Consider the following 18,315-nt stretch of genomic DNA (forward strand, 5'->3'; position numbering starts at 1 on the left):
ATGAGCCCCGTCTCTAATTGAGAAGCTATTGGCAGTTTGATATCTGCTTGGGGAGAAGGAATTCCTCTTTTCAGGTGCGCCCACTGGTGTGTTGTCCATGCTCCAATGAATAGCCCTGTCCTACAAACATATGACAGCATTAATTGGACTTAGTAAGTTATTAATAGAAAGAAAAAGAGTAGGGGCTGGAGAGATGGCTCAGCGGTTAAGAGCACTGACTGCTCTTCCAGAGGTCCTGAGTTCAATTCCCAGCAACCACGTGGTGGCTCACAACTGCCTATAATGAAATCTGATACCCTCTTCTGGCCTACAGGTAGGATGCTGCATAAATAAATAAATCTTTAAATAAAAGAAAAGAAAAAAGAAAAAGAAGACATGAATCTTGGAAGGTGGTGTGTTACCAGGGATACTGGGAAAATTGGAGGAGGGGTTGTGAGGAGGACAGAATCATATTTTAGTGTATTTATGTGTAAAACTCTTAATGAATATTTCTTTAATTTTTCAAAACAATATTTCAAGAAACTACTGTTATGGCTGAGAGCTAAGCTAACAGAGCACCGTGGGGACTGGAAGACTAGAGACAGATAAACAAAGCTTAAAAAAAAAGAAGTGTAGAGCCTGTTTGAAAAGCCAAGTCTAACCTGAAGCGCTGAAGACGCTGGCACTAGGATCTCTAAGAGGAAACTCAAGGGAGTAGGCATCATGGCCGCTTATCAAGAGATGTCAGTGTCAGCAGCACAGGTGATGCTCAGCCAAGACTACCCACGCTGGCATAAAGGGAACTTAGGTGTACTTCGAGAGGCATAGGATGACCAAGACTTTCTAAATCCAAAGGGATTTCCCTGCCCCAACTCTAATGCTCTAGGCTTAGACCATCTCTATAAGGAGTGCAGTAAAAAGCATGGGACTATATTTCTTTGAAGAGTAACAGTGGGCATGCTATTTGTCTGGGTTACCTTATGATGCAGAGAGAAGAAACACACGAAATTGGATTGAGATGGTAGAAAGGAAAGAATGAAAAGAGCAGGGGTAAGAGGAGCAGGCTCCTGTCTACCCACCTAGCCTGTCAACTTGTTCCTTACAGTAGACAGTCTCTATGTATAATTAAATTTAAGGGAAATTAAGAATGCAGTTCCCCTTATCAAATTAGCCAGATTTCAGATGCCCCAGAGGCAAGTGAAGCTTAGTGTCCATCCTATTGGTCGTTGATGCACCATTTTCCATTACGCTTGCATTGGGAAGCCCTACCAAGTGGGTAACTCTAAAAGAAGCACTCCATCTCATGCTTCAGAAGCCGTGAGCTTCCAAAGGAACTGAGCACACTGTATTGTACCAAGGGTGGGGGGAGGGGAGGATAAAGCACAGGGTAGTGGTGGGGGAGTGGGAGAAGGAATAGAAAGAAAGGAACTCTGGTACTTTAAAGCCTTTTCTGAAGAACCAAGCAGTCATGTTTGTTTGTTTGTCTATTTGTTTGTGTATGACTAACTCACAAGGGAAAAGAGCAACATATAAAAATATTTAGACAACTTATCAATTCTTAGCAGTCTTCCTTAGCAACTCCACATGTGAACAGTGGGCCTCAACATAAACTAATCCTAAATTGATCCTTTATTCTGAATTACCCACTGATAACAAACATTGTACATACTAAAGTTCTCACAGCAGAGTATATCAGTTGCTCACATACTTTCTGTTATCTTTATTGGCTCCTTGATCGGAATTCCATAATAAATATAGTCTACTATGATCCTTTCTCTCTCTCTCTCTCTCTCTCTCTCTCTCTCTCTCTCTCTCTCTCTCTCTCTCTCTCTCTCTCTCTCTCTCTCTCTCTCTCTCTCTCGCTGGCTCATTCCTTAAGGCTCACTTTCTTTCATTTACTTGATGGAGTCTATAGTTTAACTCCAAGGGTTTTTATTTTTAACCAATTGCTTGGTTTATTTTTTTTCTAGGTTCTGGAACTTCTTCATTGTAAATAGATATCCACTATCTGACCATAAAGATTGCATGAGAGCCAAAATTTAGAAGAATGGGGGCGATTTAACATAAGTAATCCACATTTGTATAAAGGTCTATATGGTACACAGGGATAGATTCTTGCAATATACTCTTTTTTCCCAGAGCAAATTAAAATATTATTTAAAGGCTATTTTTACCATATACAGGTTGAGAAAGGTTCCCATGACAGTGTTTGAGGAACATGGCCTGATCATAGGATGCTCATAACTTTTCTGAAGTTCACTATCTGTTTCTGGTGAACGTTTTGAATCAAAGGATCTCAGGCCCCTTCAGCTCTATGTCTTCATTTCCTAGCCTGGGTTTCTATAGGGATCCCATGAGAAGCCTACGTGAGAAGTGCCTTGTTACCTAGTAAAAATGGCTTCTCCATCTTACTGTTTTAGTGCTAAGGGAAGGCCAGCATATTAGAGAGCTCCAAAGTTGATGATGACTAATTCACTCACTTGCCAATGTTTCCAGGACACTGGACCCTAAACAGAAATTCTCTTTTATTAAAAAAATTACTTTTTATGGGAACTGCTATCACATATTTTGCCAGATCCGTCACCGGACGGGTGAGGCGTGACTCTGACATCTTTCTGTGCGCATGCGCTACTCCTGCTCTGCCTTTCCCTGAACCCTAGCACTTATGTTTGAAGCTGCTCTGTAACTCTCGAGAAATTGAAAGAGAATTAAAAATGCCTGCCCAAAACTATAACCACCACTGAGTTTGGTCATAAACTTTAATTAGAAAATTGATATACTAAGTATGTATCTTTATTACTTTTTGAAAGCATGAATAATATATGTAATCGTCCAAAGGCTGAGCTGTGCATGTGTCTTTATTATTCACACAAAAACAAACGTGCATTGTACTGTGTTATCAATTAGTGTCCAGCTTCTTTGGAAGAGGGGGGACAGTCGGACCTCAGCTGGCAATTTATACATTCTCAAACATCTTTATTCACAAGCTGTAAAAGCAAGCTGGTAACAGTCGCCAAAGCGGTTGCCAAGACAACATATCGCTGGATTTAGTAGTACTGCTTCAGCAGGGAGGCCTATGAGGAATTTAATTAGCTAACGCCTCGTCCTCCTTTACCAAAAAAGGATGGATTCTCTTTCAAGCTAAAGTTTCTATGGAATAAGAGTGCATGGAAACGGGGTAGACACGCATTGAGACAGACTCATCTGCACCCTCGGTGCTGGGTATTACAGCATCAGGTGCGGCTTACGTAAACTCTGCCTCAGTTGTTCACAAGTGTGAATGAAGATGGAGCCAGGATGGGGCAGATAAACACCATATGGATAAATAAGCAAACATGTTGACACAGACACATCCAGACGGATAATACATGAATGTGGTTGTTTTTCTTCTTCTCTCTTCTCCAAAGAAAATGGGAAGCTTACTAGAAAGTTAATTTTCTTTAAAAAATAAAAAAAAGCAGTAACAAAGAGCATCAAAGGAAAGACAAATCAGATGGAAAACAGATGGAGATTTTAGAGCCGTTAAGATTGTGCTCCACAATTGGTTCTGAGCCTCCAGGTAACCATGGCAATATTGGAAAATTGCACTGTTTAAATTATTCCCAACAGACAGGAGTACTTTTTTCTCCTCTATATTGTAAAGGAAAGCAGTGTTGTAAACAGTGTTGGGTTTTGTTTAGGGAGGGCCTGAAACCCATGTATAGTTTTTACTAACATTATAAAATTCTTGATCTAAGTGTCATACTTCAAACTTCATAAGTATAAGAAAAATCTTCTTATACTTTTATTTTTCTCCCAAACACCTATGAAGCTAAAAGAAATTACAGTACAAATTTCGGTTAATAATATTTTGGTTAATCACAGAGTCAACAGGATTGCTCAGTGGGTAAAGGTTCCAGACAAACCTACAATCTGAGTTCAACCTCTGGACTCAAGTAAATGTGGAAGGAGAAAAATAATTCCACAAAGATGTTCTCTGACCTCCATGTGCACACTACAGCACACATGTACACACACTGATAATAATCAAATAATTTTTAAAAACTAAATAAGAGTATTAACTACTAATCAATTTGATTATGTCTCTATCTTCCACACACATTGCTCTCCAACTCAGGCTTAGAAAATTCACCTGACAAGTGAGCATCCTTGGGCACACTTTTTCTTGAGAATTGGTAACATTTCAATAATTTTCACATTTTTGAAGAATGTATAATATACACTATGATAAATATACAATACATATTTTATCCCTGTGAAATATATATGCACAGAGATAGAGAGAGATAGATGATAGGTAGATGATAGATAGATAGATAGATAGATAGATAGATAGATAGATAGATACAATATGTGTCTGTTTTATAACTGAATAGCCTTTGCCCTTATACAGCATACTTACTACATACATTAATCCTTACAATGAATAAAGATAAGGTGATAAACACTACTTATCTATTTGTAAGCATCAAGAAATTGAGGTCCTCAAGTTGAGGAGATATAAAAGCACTTTCTGGACAAGCATGGGAGCTTGTGTTCAAATCTCCAGCAGGCATATAAAATATCAGCCATGGCTGCAAGTGCCTAGGAGCTCAGCACTGAGGAGTGGATACAGGTGGTCCTGGGAGCTTGCTAGTCCTGATCTTAAGAGCAAATAATCCCACCTCTGCACTTAGATATAAAATTTTCGTAGATGCTTTGCAATGTATTGAGATTCTCCTTTTTTCTAGTTTTTCGGGTTTTCTTTTTTTTTATTTTAATCTTTTTTTTATTGAGAAAATGAGAAAAAAAACAAGTTTCCACCTCCTCCCAGCCTCCCATTTCCCTCCCCCTCCTCCCACCCTTCTCCCCCTCCTCCCACCCTTCTCCCCCTCCCCCCACTCCTTTCCCGCTCCCTTTCCAGTCCAAAGAGCTGTCAGGGTTCCCTGTCCTGTGGTAAGTCCTAGGTCCTCCCCACTCCGTCCATATCTAGGAAGGTGAACATCCAAACTGGCTAGGCTCCCACAAAGCCAGCACATTACGTAGGATCAAAACCCCTTGCCATTGTCCTTGGCTTCTCATCAGCCCTCATTGTTCGCCATGTTCAGAGAGTCCAGTTTTATCCCATGCTTTTTCAATCACAGTCCAGCTGGCCTTGGTGAGCTCCCAATACATCAGCTCCGCTGTCTCAGTGGGTGGGTGCACCCCTCGTGGTCCCGACTTCTTTGCTCTTGTTCTCCCTCCTTCTGCTCCTCATTGGACCTTGGGAGCTCAGTCCAGTGCTCCAGTGTGGGTCTCTGTCTCTATCTCCATCTATCACCAGATGAAGGTTCTATGATGATATGCAAGATATTCGTCAGTATTGCTATAGGATAGGGTCATTTCAGGTTGCCTATCCCCAGCTGCCCAAGGAATTAACTGGGGACCTCGGCTTGGGCACCTGGGAGCCATTCTAGGTTCAAATCTCTTGCCAACCCTAAGGTGGCTCCCTTAACTAAGAATTGTGCTTCCGTGCTCCCCTATCCAACCTTCCTTTTTCCCAATCCTCCTTTTTCTCCAAGTTCCCACCTTCCTCCCCTTCTCCCTTTTCTCTCCCCATCTCCCCTTACCCCCATCCCACCCCACCCGCAAGATCTCAAGTTTCTCTCCGGCAGCTTTGTCTACACCTGTCAGAATGGCTAAAATAAAAAACTCCAATGATAGCCTTTGCTGGAGAGGCTGTGGAGGACGGGGTACCATCATCCATTGCTGGTGGGAATGCAATCTTGTGCAACCACTTTGGAAAGCAGTGTTTCGGTTTCTCAGGAAATTTGGGATCAACCTACCCCTGGACCCAGCAATACCACTCCTGGGAATATACCCAAGAGATGCCCTATCATATGACAAGAGCATTTGTTCAACTATGTTCATAGCCGCATTATTTGTAATAGCCAGAACCTGGAAACAACCTAGATGCCCTTCAATGGAAGAATGGATGAAGAAAGTGTGGAATATCTACACATTAGAGTACTATGCTGCGGTAAAAAACAATGACTTCTCGAATTTTGCATGCAAATGGATGGAAATAGAAAGCACTATCCTGAGTGAGGTAACCCAGACCCAAAAAGATGAAAATGGGATGTACTCACTCATAATTGGTTTCTAGCCATAAATAAGGGACACGGAGCCTACAATTGGTGATCCTAAAGAAGCTAAGTAAGAAGGTGAACCAAAGGAAAAACATATAGCTATCCTCTTGGCTATGGGAAGTAGACAAAGCTGCCGGAGAGAAAATTGAGATCTAGTTTTTCGGGTTTTCTTTTTAATTAGTGGATGTGTTTTCCTTACCTCTGCATTTTTCTCACATGTATGCACTGAGCTGAACTTAGCCCGGGCTAGAGATGAGATCCTCTGCAGTTCTGAAGGTTCTTTCTGGGCACTGCTCTTTCTGATCTAGTACTTACTCCTACAAACACTCACTGCTTTGGTCTCCTTAGATTCTCAAGGCCATTTCTTCAGTGTAAGGAAAACACCGAGCTCAACGTATTAGTGGTAGCCAAGAACACAATCTGCACACTATGCTGGTTTAACTGTAGGATTTATCTCATTTGCTTCTTATCTCTCAGGAACTGCTGTCTTTTATTACCCAGTGTCCAGTGTTTTCTAATTCATTGCATTACATATTTTGTCTAGTTTTTGGTAGTTTCTGTGGGGGTACTTAATACGACTGTTTTTTCCCTAGTGGTTGGAAGCATCCTAATTCCTAATTTCTAATTTTGTTTGTGTTTGGATGTTCATTTTTGATGTGTGTATATGTGTTTGTGTGTGTGTATGTGTTATACATGAGTGTGTGTCTAACACATGAATGCATGGCTGTGTGCATACGATATCAGCTATCTTCCTCAATGGTTCTCTGCCTTTTGCCTTGAAACAGAGTCTCTCACTAAACCAGAAATTCTACATCCATGCTAGCTGGTCAACAAGCTCTCTGATCCTCCTGTCTCTGCCTCTAAATGCTGTTGTTACAGGCATAAACAGCTTTTTATGTAGGTTCCTGGGATTCAAACCAAGGTCTCTATGCTTGCAAAGCAAGCCATCTTATTGAGCCCTCTCTACAGCTCTTCTCCTACACAATTCTTATGCAGCCATAGACCTAGGTCTTACTGTATGTATAAATTATGGTCTAGTCTGAAGACCACATACTTTCAAAACTCTCCACTACAGTCATCAATAAACCTGATTTTTAAAATATGTATTTACCCTTATTTTATATCTAATGAAACCTGAAATCTATGGAACATTTCGGTGCACAAGTACCCAGGTTCCATAATGTTCTTTTTATCTTTAACTTCCTCCATCTTATCTTCCACTTGAATAACAGTAGCTGCTATAGCTTATTTGGGAAAGTATAGTTCAATTTCATATACAGTTTAACAATGCTTCATCATCTAACTGTTAGAAACATGACGTTTAAAAGAAATAGGAGTGCCCAATAGGAACTGGATGCTTCTTGCCCCATTGTAATATTACATGCTTTTTCAGATAAATGTCAGGTATGAGCATCTTCTCAAAAGGGAAGATGCCCATGTTCTGACATTGTTTGTCCTTTGAGTGCTACTGGGTACCTTCGCATCTTCCCATCTCAGGAAATGTGTCTCAATTTGCCACACATCTCCTTCACAATATCACCATGCAAACCCCATCCCAAGTTTAATTGCTCCCACTCCCTAATGCCTAGTGTGCAGGCCACACAACACTGTTTCAGCTTTCTTGGGGTACTGAAAATTTGTATGTATAACACCAGCACCAGGACCTTTTCATGCGGGTATTCCCAGGCAGCTTACTTTATAGAGATTAGAGACTTCGTGCACCCATTCATCTTCTTCAGTTACTCAAAAAATGCCCAGAAGTCTAGAATACATAATAACATATTCTAACATATGAATATGTAATTATGAATAAATTTATGATTATACAACTTATATATGATGTGATCACAGATTTTTTTTATTCTCTGGTATCCTGCCTGGGAATAGCTGAGAAACAGATACTGAGTTATATTAGGTTTAATTAATATTAAACAGCATTGGATTGGCAAGTCCTTGTCTTCGCTGCTGCCAAATCTCTGATCTCATAAAAATCTAAATTGGCTCTCAATGGGTGACTTTGGGGGAGCTGTTTTCCATGCCCTGACACTGCAGTTAATTCCTTGGGATTGTCCATCTACCCTTTAACATTTTTTTAGAAATTCAGGGCAAAAAAAAACCCTTGACAGGAACTAATCCCTCCACACAAATATTCATTTGTAATGAAACTTTGACTTTTGGTCCTTCAACTCATCCTTGAAATAATCCATGCACTCTCAAGCTTAATGCCCAAACAAAATGATAGAACTTTGGTAATTTAATGTTAAACTCCATGTCTTGTTTCCATCTGAGGACTGAAAAAGTTAGGAGAGCAATGATTACATAGGTGGCCAAAGTTAAGAATGTGTCACCAGGCTAAACAGGGACTCTGATCACATGCATTCTGCAGATGATGACTGTAACTTTCTAAAACTGAGAGACATGCGTATTTGATCTGAAAGGCATTAAGAATCATGAATGCTATCATTTTCAAAATAGTAAAAGGAAGGGAGATAGCAGTAATCAGACTTATCCAGGGAATTGAGAGGAAAACGCAAAAGCTTCCCGAGTGTATAGAGTTTGACAGAATGCTCAAAGACATTTTTAGAGTTTCCCACAAGTTGCAAACCACTGATCCAGCAATGTCTGACAACCATGACTGCCATCTGAGGAGCTTTCAGAAATCCTTACTCATAGGTCACATCCCAGACAAGATCTGCGCCTCAAATTGGACTAATCACCAAAACTTCATAAAAAGTACTTGGGTGGAGCACAAACCCCCCTCCCCCAGCTCCTTCTGCAGGGCTGTCTTTCTTTCGCACGACCCAGCCCCCCAGCACCCCTCCCCAACCCTGCCCTGCTGTTTGCTAGGACCAGTGCTCAAGAACAGTTTTAAGCTCCTACACTAAGGCTACCCACCCAGAGCGGTGAGTGCCTGCCTATCGGGCAGGCCTCAGGGTCCCCGGTAAGGGAGCCCAGGCACCTTCAGCTCGAGCTTCAACCTTCCTGTGCTCTTCTGGATACCGCCCCCCCCTTGCTCCATTCATCCTTTCGTCCCTGGATCATTGGTCTACCGGCGGCCCTGTTTAGTTGCTGAGGAATTCCATCTGGACGGGTGAGTGTGTGCTATCCAGGGGCGGACTGTCCCGGAAGAGAGCACAAACCCCCCTCCCCCAGCTCCTTCTGCAAGGCTGTCTTTCTTTCGCACGACCCAGCCCCCCAGCACCCCTCCCCAACCCTGCCCTGCTGTATGCTAGGACCAGTGCTCAAGAACAGTTTTAAGCTCCTACACTAAGGCTACCCACCCAGAGCGGTGAGTGCCTGCCTACCGGGCAGGCCTCAGGGTCCCCTGTAAGGGAGCCCGGGCACCTTCAGCTCGTGCATGCGCCAGGCTCTCCTATGCTCTTCTGGATACCTCCCCCCCACCCTTGCTCCATTCATCCTTTTGCCCCCGGATCATTGGGCTACCGAGCGGCCCTGTTTAGTTGCTGAGGAATCCCATCTGGACAGGAACGGTTCCTGCTTCTACACTGAAGAGATACACTCAGAGAGTCAATCACAGCGAAGACTGGACCAAGACACCAGGCCTCTCCTGGCTCCGTTTGAAGGAAGAGATGGAAAGGCGCCAATACAAGAATTCCTCCTACAACCTGAAAGGCAACATGACACCACCAGAATCCAGGGATCCCGAAATAAGAAGAATTGTACACCCTACTCCAAAAGAAATAGAAGAAATCGACTCAAAAGTGAACTACATGAAAATAATAGAGGACCTTAAACAGGAGGTGAAAAACTGCCATAAACAATTAGAGATTACAAACAAAAAGGTAGAGGAAATGAATAAATCGCTCAAAGACACGCAAGAAAACCAAGAGAAACAAGAAAAAGCAATCAAACAGGTAAGGGAAGCGGTGCAAGACTTGAAGAATGAAATGGAAGCAATGAAGAAAACACAAACCGAGGGAAGGGTGGAGATGGAAAATCTGGGTAAACGAACAGAAACTACAGAGACAAGTACTAACAACAGATTACAAGAGATAGAAGAAAGAATGTCAGACACTGAAGATACCATAGAGAAAATAAACACACTGATCAAAGAAAACAGCAAAACCAACAAATTCTCATCACAAAACATTCAGGAAATCTGGGACAAAATAAAAAAGACCACCTAAGAATAATAGGGATAGAAGAAGGAGAAGAAGTACAGCTCAATGGTCCAGAAAATATATTTAATAAAATTATAGAAGAAAACTTTCCCAACCTAAAGAAAGATATTCCTTGGAAGGTTCAAGAAGCATACAGAACACTGAATAGACTGGACCAAAAAAAAAATCTCCTCACCATATAATAATCAAAACACAAAACATTCAGAATAAAGAAAGAATATTAAGAGCTGCAAAGGAAAAGGGTCAAGTTACTTATAAGGGTAAACCTATCAGACTTACACCTGACTTCTCTATGGAAACCATGAAAGCCAGAAGGTCCTGGATAGATGTACTGCAGAAATTAAGAGACCATGGATACAAGCCCAGACTACTATACCCAGCCAAGCTTTCGTTCACTATAAATGGAGAAAACAAAATTTTCCAGGATAAAAACAAATTTAAACAATACGTAGCCACAAATCCAGCCTTACAGAAAGTAATAGAAGGAAAATCACAAACCAAGGAGTCCAACAATGACCACAATAACTCAAACATCTAGAGACCCTTCACCAGCACAACTCAAAGAAGGGAAACACACAAACTCTACTACTAAAAAAGTGACCGGAGATAATAACCACTAGTCATTAATATCACTTAATGTCAATTGACTCAACTCACCTATAAAAAGGCACAGGCTAAAAGATTGGATACGAAAACAGGATCCAACATTCTGCTGTTTACAAGAAACACACCTCAACCACAAAGACAGGCACCTACTCAGAGTAAAGGGCTGGGGAAAGGCTTATCAAGCAAATGGACCCAAGAAACAAGCAGGTGTGGCCATACTAATTTCTAACAAAGTTGACTTCAAACTTAAATCAATCAGAAAAGATAGAGAGGGACATTTTATACTCGTAACAGGAACAATTCATCAGGATGAAGTCTCAATCCTGAATATTTTTGCCCCTAATATAAAAGCACCCACATACGTAAAAGAAACATTACTAAAACTCAAGGCTGCCATCAAACGGCACACACTAATAGTAGGAGACTTCAACACTCCTCTCTCACCAATGGAAAGGTCAATCATACAGAAACCTAACAGAGAAATAAGAGAATTAATGGAGGTAATGAATCAAATGGACTTAACAGACATCTATAGAACATTCCACCCAAATAGGAAAGAATATACCTTCTTCTCTGCAGCTCATGGAACCTTCTCGAAAATTGACCACATACTCAGTAACAAAGCAAACTTCCACAGTTACAAAAAAATATTCGTAACCTCCTGCGTCTTATCAGACCACCATGGATTAAAGTTAGAATTCAACAACAATGCTACCCCCAGAAAGCCTACAAACTCATGGAAACTGAACAGTCAACTACTGAACCACACTTGGATAAAGGAAGAAATAAAGAAAGAAATCAAAGTCTTCCTTGAATTCAATGAAAATAAAGAAACAACCTATTCAAACTTATGGGACACTATGAAAGCAGTTCTGAGAGGAAAGTTCATAGCACTAAGTGCCCACTTAAAGAAAACAGAGAAAGCACACATTGGAGACTTAACAGCCCACCTGAAAGCTCTAGAAAAAAAAGAAGCAGACTCACCTAGGAGGAGTAGAAGACTTGAAATAATCAAACTGAGGGCTGAAATCAACAAAATAGAAACACAGAAAACAATCCAAAGAATCAATGAAACAAAAAGCTGGTTCCTAGAGAAAATCAACAAAATTGATAAACCCCTATCCAAACTAATCAAACTGCAGAGAGAGAATATGCAAATTAATAAGATCAGAAATGCAAAGGGGGACATAACCACAGACACAGAGGAAATTCAAAGAATCATTAGATCTTACTACAAAAGCCTGTATGCCACAAAACTGGAAAATGTAAAAGAAATGGACACGTTTTTAGATAAATACCATATACCAAAGCTAAACCAGGACCAGCTGAACAATCTAAATAGACCTGTTAGTCACGAAGAATTAGAAGCTGTCATCAAAAACCTCTCTACCAAAAAAAGCCCAGGACCAGATGGTTTCAATGCGGAATTCTACCAGAACTTCCAAGAAGAGCTTATTCCTATACTTCTTAATGTTTTTCACAATATAGAAACAGAAGAGTCATTGCCAAATTCCTTTTATGAAACTACAGTCACTCTGATACCAAAACCACACAAAGACTCAACCAAGAAAGAGAATTACAGGCCAATCTCACTCATGAACATCGACGCAAAAATCCTCAATAAAATACTGGCAAACCGTATCCAAGAACACATTAGAAAAATTATCCATTATGATCAAGTAGGCTTCATCCCAGAGATGCAGGGCTGGTTCAACATACAGAAATCTATCAATGTAATCCATCATATAAATAAACTGAAAGAAAAAAATCATATGATCATTTCATTAGATGCTGAAAAAGCTTTTGACAAAATTCAACATCCCTTTATGATAAAAGTCTTGGAGAGATTAGGGATACAAGGGTCATACCTAAATATAATAAAAGCTATTTACAGCAAACCGACAGCCAACATCAAACTAAACGGAGAGAAACTCAAAGCCATCCCACTAAAATCAGGAACACGGCAAGGCTGTCCACTCTCTCCATACCTCTTCAATATAGTGCTTGAAGTTTTAGCAATAGCAATAAGACAATATAAGGGGATCAAGGGGATTCGAATTGGGAAGGAAGAGGTTAAACTTTCATTATTTGCAGATGATATGATAGTGTACATAAGCGACCCCAAAAACTCCACCAAAGAACTCCTAAAGCTGATAAACAGCTTTAGTAATGTGGCAGGATACAAGATCAACTCCAAAAAATCAGTCGCCCTCCTATACACAAAGGATATGGAAGCAGAGAGGGAAATCAGAGAAGTGTCACCTTTCACGATAGCCACAAATAGCATAAAATATCTTGGGGTAACTCTAACCAAGGAAGTGAAAGATCTATTTGACAAGAACTTTAAGGAATTGAAGAAAGAAATTGAAGAGGATACCAGAAAGTGGAAAGATCTCCCTTGCTCTTGGATTGGGAGGATCAACATAGTAAAAATGGCAATTCTACCAAAGGCAATTTATAGATTCAATGCAATCCCCATCAAGATCCCATCAAAATTCTTCACAGATCTGGAGAGGACAATAATCAACTTTATATGGAAAAACAAAAAACCCAGGATAGCCAAAACAATCCTATACAATAAAGGATCTTCTGGAGGCATTACCATCCCTGACTTCAAACTCTATTACAGAGCTACAGTAATGAAAACAGGGTGGTACTGGCATAAAAACAGAGAAGTCGACCAATGGAATCGTATAGAAGACCCGGATTTTATCCCACAAACCTATGAACAACTCATTTTCGATAAAGGAGCTAAAAGTATACAATGGAAGAAAGAAAGCATCTTCAACAAATGGTGCTGGCACAACTGGATGTCAACCTGTAGAAGAATGAAAATAGACCCATATCTATCACCGTGCACAAAACTCAAGTCCAAATGGATTAAAGACCTCATTATCAGCCCGAAAACACTGAACCTGATAGAAGAGAAAGTGGGAAATACCCTACAACAGATGGGCACAGGTGATCGCTTCTTAGGTATAACCCCAGAAGCACAGGCATTAAGGGCAACATTGAATAAATGGGACCTACTAAAACTGAGAAGCTTCTGTAAAGCAAAGGACACTGTCACTAAGACACAAAGGCAACCTACTGACTGGGAGAAGATCTTCACCAACCCCGCAACAGACAAAGGTCTGATCTCCAAAATATATAGAGAACTCAAGAAACTAGACTTTAAAATGCTAATTAACCCAATTAAAAAATGGGGCACTGAACTGAACAGAGAATTCTCAACAGAAGAAGTTCAAATGGCCAAAAGACACTTAAGGTCATGTTCAACCTCCTTAGCGATCAGGGAAATGCAAATCAAAACAACTTTGAGATATCATCTTACACCTGTCAGATTGGCTAAAATCAAAAACACCAATGATAGCCTCTGCTGGAGAGGTTGTGGAGGAAGGGGTTCCCTCATCCATTGCTGGTGGGAATGCAAACTTGTGCAACCACTTTGGAAAGCAGTGTTTCGGTTTCTGAGGAAATTCGGGATCAACCTACCCCTGGACCCAGCAATACCACTCTTGGGAATATACCCAAGAGATGCCCAATCATATGACAAGGGCATTTGTTCAACTATGTTCATAGCAGCATTATTTGTAATAGCCAGAACCTGGAAACAACCTAGATGTCCTTCAATGGAAGAATGGATGAAGAAAGTGTGGAATATATACACATTAGAGTACTACTCAACGGTAAAAAACAATGACTTCTCAAATTTTGCATGCAAATGGATGGAAATAGAAAATACTATCCTGAGTGAGGTAACCCAGACCCAAAAAGATGAACATGGGATGTACTCACTCATAATTGGTTTCTAGCCTTAAATAAAGGTCAGTGAGTCTATAATTGGATATCTTAAAGAAGCTAAATAAGAAGGTGAACCCAAAGAAAAACATATAGCTATCCTCCTGGGTAAGGGAAGTAGACAAGATTGCCAGGCAAAAAATCGGGATCTTAAGGGTGGGGTGGGAGGGGGTAAGGGGAATGGGGAGAGAAAAGTGAGAAGGGTAGGATGGGGAGAACTTGGGGCAACAGGATGATTGGGATAAAGGAAGGTTGGATAGGGGAGCAGGGAAGCACATATCTTAATTAAGGGACCCATCTTAGGGTTTGCAAGAGACTTGGACCTAGAGGGGCTTCCAGGTGCCCAAGGCGAGGTCCCCAGTTAGTTCCTGGGGCAGCTGAAGATAGGGAACCTGAAATGATCCTATCCTATAGCCATACTGGTGAATATTTTGCATATCACCATAGAACCTTCATCTGGCGATGGATGGAGATAGAAACAGAGACCCACACTGGAGTACTGGACTGAGCTCCCAAAGTCCCAATGAGGAACAGAAGGAGGGAGAACATGAGCAAGGAAGTCAGGACCAAGAGGGGTGCACCCACCCACGGAGACAGTGGGGCGGATCTATTGGGAGCTCACCAAGGCCAGCTGGACTGTGACTGAAAAAGCAGGGGATAAAACCGGACTCTCTGAATATGGCGGACAATGAGGGCTGCTGAGAAGCCAAGGACAATGGCACTGGGTTTTGATCCTACTTCATGTTCTGGCTTCGAGGGAGCCTAGCCAGTTTGGATGTTCACCCTCCTAGACCAGGATGGAGGGGGGAGGACTTTGGACTTTCCACAGAGCAGGGAACCCTGACTGCTCTTCAGACTTGAGAGGGAGGGGGAGAGGAGTGGGGGTAGAGGGAGAGAAGTGGGGGGACAGGGAGAGGATGGGGGGAAGGAGTGGGAGGCTGGGAGGAGGCGGAAATTTTTTTCTCAATAAAAAAAAGAAAATAAAAAAATTAAAAAAAAGTACTGGGGGGGCTGGATGGCTCAGTGATTAAGAGTGCTTGGCGGTCCTTCAGAAGAGCAGAATTCAGTTGGTAGTACTCACATCAGGTGGCTCACAGCCATTTGTAATGGCAGCTTCATGGAATCTGAGACCTCTTCTGGCTTCCCCAGGTATACACACATACACACACATACACACACACACACGCACACACACACACACGTACCATGTAATTTTTAAGATGTAAATAACAGTCCAATGTATGTATAAAACATTTCTTTACTTATCCATCCATCAATGGACATTTGCTACTCCCACCTTCCAGCTACTGTGAATAATGGTACAGTAAACATGGAGGGACATATGCCCTTTCAGAATACTGATCTGAATTTATTATGCATACCCAACGTGTGAATGCCAGACAATTTGGTGATGCTTGTTGATTGTCTGAGGAACCTTCATACCATTGTCCATAGTATTACACCATTTTACATTTCAACTAATAGCATAAAAGAATTCTAAAGCTGTGTGTTGCTTGCAGCATTTCCGTGTCATCGCTGTGCAGGGGCTATGCTAATCTTCTCTGTGTATTCCCAATTTTAGTAAAAGTGCTGCCAAAACAAGTACTAATTAAATAAATGGTGATGCAATTTTCAGAAATTCTTACTAACAAATCCCATGAGACAGAGGCTCCCAGATCTTTGAATATATGCATGTTTGAATAATTCACTTCATTTAAAAGGGAGTCAGAGTGATGGTCAAGGAAAAGTTAATAACAGGCTCTTCAACATATCAGCATCCATCCATCCATGAACATGAAGTGTCTCAGCTTCTATCCCAGACCCACTATTTTGTTAGTCTGTGGGTGGGCGGTCAAGAACTGTTTGGAAACTTTCTGGGGTTACTGATACATCCCTGAGTTTGAAACCCTTTCTGTGCTATAAATTGATGAGTTCTAAGAATTTTCTAACACTCATACTTCTATGCCACAGCTTCATCATACCCAGATGCCAACAAATATATTCCTTCTTATGTTTCTTTTTTTTTTACTATTATTGGTTGGTTGGTGGTTGGTTGGGTGGTTGGTTGGTTGGTTGGTTGGTTGGTTGGTTGGTTGGCTGGCTGGCTGGTGCCTTCCATTGTGAAAGTTTTCTAAAAGCAGGTTTCAGGGATGGTTGACCCCAGAAATTAAAACTCTTAATATTGGTTTTCTATAAAATGAGAAGGTATAGAAGGATCAAAATAGCAAACACCTGCCTTAGTGGTCACCACCACTTCTCCAGAGCCCAGCGTTGCTGTTCAGTACCAAGACATGTTGGGCAGTCTGCTCTGGATGGCTCCTAAATCCTCCTGTGCACAGCCCTACCAGAAACTTTAAATTTGATCATTATTCTAAACCCAATTTCCATGGCTCTCCAGACATTGCATTATCTTCTATCTCTATCCTTCTCAAACATTGAATTATAAACACTACCAATCTATAGGATCTTTTAGTTCTACTTAGTATCCTGTGAGATTAGTTTTCTCATCCACAAAATGTTGCTGATGTTGCCTCCTTCATGGAGAGCTTGTGACACTTAACATAGTTTATCAGCTAGATCAATGTTAAGTCACTGTTTTTTTTAAATGTCAGTAAGTCTTGGTTTTTGCGTTCTTTTCACTTCTGTATTCTTATCACTCATCTTAGCCTTGATCAGAAAGTATAGCTGGTCCTGCTCAGTGATGCACTGAGATGAGCCAGTGCCCTTAATGTTAGTTGGGGAATCTCATTTCTTAGCCTAGACCTCTGTTGTGTTTCTCACCAGGCTGCACATTTGTAAGTAGTAGCTGTTGGAGGAACATGATGGTTATTTTCTCATATTGCTTAATTTATTCTCACAGCAACAACACCCAAATAACCATCTTTCCCATCCTAAAACCAAACTCTGTTCCACATCTCAATGCCGATCTAAGACGCTGATGAAGAGGTTCATCTCCTGTTGTAGATACAAGGTAGTTAAGATGTATTAAGGATTATGTTTGTACAATAGCTCTCTGGAGATTTTGTCACTGTTACCTTGTTTATTCTACACCAGATCACACTGAGTATATACAACTTTATTGTTACTGATTTCCAGATGAGAAAACTGCTGTTCAAGGACATTGATGTAACCAAAATTATAAGTTTACAAGCATGGTTTCTTGTTCCATACATTGTAAGGAATTCCACACCGGGACTGGTAGCTCACACCTGTCATCCCATTTATTCAAGAGACTGAGAAGTAAGATTGCAAGTTCAGGGCCTGACTAGGCTACAAATGAAGTTCAGTTAAGCATGGACCATATAGCAGAAAGAAATAAAAGAACAGGAATATAGCTCAGTGGTAGAAGGCTTGGTTAGCATGCACAAGACTCTAGATTCACGTCTAGTAATGAAAAAAAAGTGACATTACACCAGGCACAAGGTCCTCTGAGGATGCACCCTGAATCTATGCCCAGACTAAGCCCACCAAGTCTGCCCTCCTTGTATCAGAACCAATACCAAACCGGGTTATTTTGCTATTTCTTTATATGTAAAAAACAACAAGAAGTGTACCTTGGATATCTGACTGTAGGGAAGTATGCAGGGCAAAATGAGAAAAAGTAGCCCCAGCTCCAAGACAGCTCAAGCAACTTACTGGGTTCTGACCAAGAAGCCACCATCACTACCCAGTGGAGGAAA

General features: G+C 41.1%; 1 non-coding gene across 1 annotated transcript; it reads right to left on the bottom strand.

Annotated features, from left to right (window-relative positions):
• Window positions 1-16,134: 16,134 nt before the first annotated feature.
• On the bottom strand, window positions 16,135-16,241 carry LOC142845258 (U6 spliceosomal RNA). Its single transcript, XR_012909828.1, has one exon. It is a non-coding gene; the product is annotated as a U6 spliceosomal RNA (small nuclear RNA).
• Between the last annotated feature and the right edge of the window lie 2,074 nt (window positions 16,242-18,315).

The sequence above is a fragment of the Microtus pennsylvanicus genome, chromosome 2 (genome assembly GCF_037038515.1).
Source record: "Microtus pennsylvanicus isolate mMicPen1 chromosome 2, mMicPen1.hap1, whole genome shotgun sequence".
NCBI classification, from domain to species: domain Eukaryota; kingdom Metazoa; phylum Chordata; class Mammalia; order Rodentia; family Cricetidae; genus Microtus; species Microtus pennsylvanicus.